The sequence below is a fragment of the Chelonoidis abingdonii genome, chromosome 12 (genome assembly GCF_003597395.2).
Source record: "Chelonoidis abingdonii isolate Lonesome George chromosome 12, CheloAbing_2.0, whole genome shotgun sequence".
In the NCBI taxonomy this organism is placed as follows: domain Eukaryota; kingdom Metazoa; phylum Chordata; order Testudines; family Testudinidae; genus Chelonoidis; species Chelonoidis abingdonii.
Window position 1 is genome coordinate 2578827 of NC_133780.1, and position 5338 is coordinate 2584164.

The 5338-nt window shown below is 57.5% G+C and overlaps 1 pseudogene; it reads left to right on the plus strand.

The window, feature by feature from the left end:
• Positions 1–441: 441 nt before the first annotated feature.
• The window catches only part of LOC116825152 (killer cell lectin-like receptor subfamily F member 1), a 212635-nt pseudogene continuing 207738 nt past the window's right edge, over positions 442–5338 (plus strand).

A 5338-nucleotide genomic window follows, 5' to 3' on the forward strand; every position in this document is an offset into this window, starting at 1 on the left:
AAGGGGCGCAGCTGGAAACCGCAGGCCCAGAGCAGGGATCGGTCTCACCCCAGCGCTCTGAGCTGTTTCCCTCTGGCTATAAGGGGTTTTCAGGCACTCGCTGGGCCAAATCCTGGGCTGGGTCGACCAGTGGGACTGATTCTGAGCGGCACCCGCTGAAGCTCTGACCCTGTTCACAGAGCTCAGATTTTTGACACTGTGCCCCTCACTCTGGTGTCAGGGCAGCTGAGCCCCCACAGGGAGTGGAGGATGCTCACTGGAAGCTTTCGTGTGACAGAGCCAACATCTGCCAAAGCAGAGAGAGGAAATTCAGGCCGGAGCCTCTGACCGTCACCCCACAAACCACGCGGCTGCAGCCCAGCAGCTCAGCTTCCTGTGTGATCTCAGACCAGCCCCTCACCCCCTGCACACGCCTTCCCTGCATCCTCTCACTCGGGTACGATGTAGGATGAGGAGGGCTACACAGCATTCAACCTGCGTCCCAAGCGGGGCGGCTTGGATGGACCGTCCTCACCCGGGAACCAAGGTAGTGATTTCAATCCCCTCCTCCCACCTACAGGCTCCATGTCCTGGCAGCAGGGCCAGAGCCGGGGCTGGGACCCCAGAGACGGGCCAGGGGACGGCAGAGTCTGACCATGTGGTTATATCACAGCGTGGGGTAGCGCCATGGACAGAGGTAAAAAGCGTGGAGGATCCCCCAAGTGACAGAGCGAGAGTGGGGGCGAGAGTGCGGAGCTTTCCCCTCTGGAAGCCAAAAAGGTGAGTGAATGGGGGAAACTGAGGCACAGATCAGGAAAAAAATCTTTCACAAGGACACACCCACTACACTCCATTCCCCTCCCCAAGCTGGGAATAGAACCCAGGTATCCTGGCTCTCAGCACCTCCTGCTCTGACCTACCAGACCCTCACTGCCCTCCCAGGGTTGAGACTATAACATAGGAGTCTGAGCTCCTAGACACATCCTGCTTTAACCACTAAACTCCACTCTCCTTCCAGAGCCAGGGATAGAACCCAGGCATCCTGGCTCCCAGCCCCCACTACTCTACCCCATTAACCCTCACTCCTCTCCCAGAGCCAGGAACAGAACCCAGGAATCCTGGCTCCCAGCCCTACTGCTCCAACCTACTAGACCTCATTTCCTGCCCATATCTGGCAATAGAAACCAGGGTTTCAAGTGGGGTTTGCAGAGCTTCCAAAAGCAGAGTCCTGCTCTCAGAGCAATTGGTACAGGTTCTCTGCAAACTCAGGCAGCATTGCTGTATCAGTAACGCTTGGGGTCACATTTTTCAATTTTTTCTCCCCTTTTGTGAGGGCTTAAAACTGCCTTTCTCTTTTAAATGAAAGCTGAGATCCTGGTACAATTGCCTGACTCCTGGAGCTGGGGCATAAGGCCAGGATCTAGAGTGGCTGGACCTTAATTCAGCCTAGCTCTGCTTCTGTTTCATTACAGGTTCCTGTCAGTGTCCTGGCTGGCTTCAGGTCACTCTAGGGGCTGGGAATCTCATCCTGTCTGTGATATTGCTGGCGGTTTGTGGTGAGTTACCAAAGGCTGTAGCTTTATCTGTCCCGGTGCGTCAGTCTGAAGCATGGATGCGATACTGAGGCAGAGACCGCCAGTGATATTGAGAGGCAGCAAATTTAAAACTGGTGCTCAGTCACAATGAGCCTGTGGAACTCACTGCCACAGGATCTCACTGGGGCCATGAGCTTAGAAGGGCTCAGTGAAGGATCAGGACACGTATAAGAGGAACGAGACCAGGCAGAGGGCCAGGAAGTACCCAAGTGCTTTGGCAGGGGCTATGAAGCCTCCTGCTTCAGGGAATCAATCAACCTCTAACTGATGGGCAGGAAGGGTCTGAGTTGGGGGGCAGGTTCTCGTTGTCCACTGGGGTTTCTTGCTCCTTGCTCAGAGGTAGCTGGGTCTGTCCACCCTTGGAGATGGGATACGGGGTTAGATGGGCCCCAGGTCTGATTCAGTCTGGCCATCCCTATGCAGCCAGTTTTGAGGGGATGTTTTGAGGGTGAGAATGGGTGGAAACACGGGCTGGGTTTGCAAAGAAACCCAATGGATTTAGGCACCTAATTCCTAGTGATTTTTTTTCTTCTATCCCAGACACTTTTGCGGTGTCCGCCTCGAGCGTTTCCAGTCCCAGCTGTGACACCCAGCTGGGGCAGGGACTGTCTCTCCCTGTGTGTCTGTGCAGAGCCCAGCACAAAGGGGCCCTGATCTCAGCTGGGGAAGGGACTGTCTCTCACTGTGTGTCTGTGCAGCGCCCAGCACAAAGGGGCCCTGATCTCAGCTGGGGCAGGGACTGTCTCTCACTGTGTGTCTGTGCAGGGCCCGGCACAACGGGGCCCTGATCTCAGCTGGGGTGGGGACTGTCTCTCCCTGTGAGTCTGTGCAGCGCCCGGCACAAAGGGGCCTTGATCTCAGCTGGGGCAGGGCCTGTCTCTCCCTGTGTGTCTGTGCAGCGCCTGGCACAACGGGGCCCTGATCTCAGCTGGGGCAGGGCCTGTCTCTCGCTGTGTGTCTGGGCTCCACAGCACTAGATATGATAACAATAACAGAGGCTGGTGCATGGGCCTACTGCCTATTTGCAGTCTGGAATGTGTCTGTGCTGGGCTGTAAGGAGCCAGCTGGGCTCTGGGAAGAAGATGCTGTTTGCTGCCCTGTCCTTGTTTGTAACCTTGTTTACGTGGGCAGCTGGGGAGACTGATGGTTTCTCTCTGTGGTGTAGGAGAGGAAGTGAAATGAGGACAGGAGCGGTGTCTGGGCAGCGAGGGGGCATTTCAACTTCCAAGGGCAGCTAAGTCAATGGAAAGTTTTATTAACCCTGCACTAGTAGCTAGATGCCCACCTGAGATCAGGGCCCCTTTGTCCTGGGCTCTGCACAGACACACAGTGACAGGCCCTGCCCCAGCTGAGATCAGGGCCCCGTTGTGCTGGGCGCTGCACAGACACACAGGGAGAGACAGGCCCTGCCCCAGCTGAGATCAGGGCTCCATTGTGCTGGGTGCTGCACAGACACACAGGGAGAGACAGTCCCAGCCCCTCCAAGAGCTCAGAAGCTCCGTAGACAAGACAGTCAAAGTAAATGAGTTGAAATTACTTGGCCAAGGTCATACGGCAGAGCTAAGTCTTGAATCCCGATTTCCTCCTCACGCTGCCTTTCCATTGATCACGCTGGGCACCGGCCAGTACCGCTGTCTGGGGAGTTGCAAAGTGATTGTTGTAATATCAAAATTTGAAACATTTCCACTTGCTTGAAAATCTGTGGCAGTGGGAAATGATTCTAGTGTCCCCCCAGCTTTTCATCAGCCTTGGGCGTTCCAATACAATTGTCCTCAACACGTGATAGAGAGGAAATGTAGCTGGTGGATAAATGGAGAAAGGACGTCCCCAAATCATGGCTGGGAATGTTCCCCCCGAATAGCGAGTTCCCATCACTGGGCTATGTCAGACAGACCTGGCTGTTCGCTGAGGGATGGAAGACTGGGTGGGAGCTCACAGGCATCCTGAGAGGAAATCTGGCCCACTGGTTTTGGCGCTAATCTGGGATGCAGGAGCTCTGGGACCAGTTCCTGGTTCTGCCATTGATTCCCCATGTGACCCTGGACTGGTGCCTTAAGGCTGGAATCCCACAGGGGTTTAGGTACCTAACAATGCAGCTAGGCACCTAAAACCAACCCACTAGGTGCCTAACGCCTATTGAATTCAATGGGAATTGGGCTCCTAGGGCCCAGGTGCTCAAATGTATTTAGGTGCCCGTCACCCAAAGGAGTTAGGTACTTAAATCCTTCTGGGGATCTGGGCCTAGGTGCTTCTGAAAACCCCACTTGGGCCTCTCTGCAACTTTAGGTGCCTAAGCCCCTTGAATAATCTGTTCCCATCATCCTCCCCTGCGGCACAGGGAATGTGAGTGAGAGACAGAGACAGCCAGTGAAAGGGGCAGATAAACTCCACAACAGACAGTCTGTGCCCCTCAGGGTAGCTGCATTGGCGGGGGAAGCATCTGGGAGCCCTGTTTTAACTGAGCCAACGTCCACAGCAGCAGAAAGCCCCTGAAGCCGGATGCTGTGACCACCGCCCTGACGCCCACATGGCTGCAGCCCAGTGTCTTGGCTTCCTGTGCGATCTCATGCCTCTGTCCACACGGCTCCCGGCTCCTCCTCTCGCCGGTGAGGAGGGCTACACTGTATTGAACCTGTAGCCCCAGAGGGGTGGGCCAGGTGGCCTGTCCCCAGCCCGGAACCTAGGCTGGTCCTCACCACTGTGAGGTGCTCTGTGCCTCAGTTTCCCCACCTGTACAATGGGAATGACATTCCTGTGCCCTGCCTCACAGAGTGGGGTTGGGAGGCAAAATCTACCAAAGACTCGGAGGTTCTGATACTGCTTTGCGGGGCGGCTTTAGTCATTTCGCCGCCCCAAGCAGGGTGGCACGCCGTGGGGGGCGCTCTGCCAGTCGCTGGTCCCGTGGCTCCGGTGGACCTCCCGCAGGCGTCCCTGCAGAGGGTCCGCTGGTCCCGTGGCTCCATCGAAGCCGCGCGGGACCAGCAGACCCTCTGCAGGCATGCCTGCGGGAGGTCTACCGGAGCCACGGGACCAGCAGACCCTCCGCAGGCATGCCGCAGGAGGTGGCCTGCCTGCCGCCCTCTCCGCGACTGGCAGAGTGCCCCCCGCCGCATGCCGCCCCAAGCACGCACTTGGCATGCTGGGGTCTGGAGCCACCCCTGTTGCTTTGATGGAAGCTGCATAACTTAGATGCAAACACTGGCTGGGTTTGGAAAAGGCCCAAGGCCCTGTGGCTCCATAGGACTCTCTGCCGGTCCTTCCTCCTACAACCCCATGTAACATTGACCTCCCACCAACGCTGCTTTGCAGTTTCCCACTTGGTGTCTGAGAAGGGACAGAACCCAGCAGCCCCTGGGAGCGACGGAGCCAGGAGCAGAGATACAGCGACTCCTGGGAGTGATGGAGCTGGGAGCAGAGACCCCAGCACAGCAGAATGCGGCGCCCGCCTGGAGCGTTTCCAATCCCAGCTGTGCCCCCCTGCCCAGCCCGGCCCAGCAGGTAACCCCAGCTCGTGTGTCTCTGAGCCGCCCTCCGCCCCGGGCACGGCCAGTGGGAACCCAGCTGCCGTCCCAGCCCCTGGGGATCCTGCAGGGCAGGGACACGCCGCCCCCTGCTGGCTGCACCGATCTGCCACCAGCCCTGCTCGATGCCAGGCCACGAATGTACCTGCCTGAGCAGCAGTTGGGTGGGGGGCCTCTGCTGTAATTGTGTGGGGGTGAGGGGGAGCGAGATCTAGTGGCCATGTCAGGTACTGCTCAACGGAG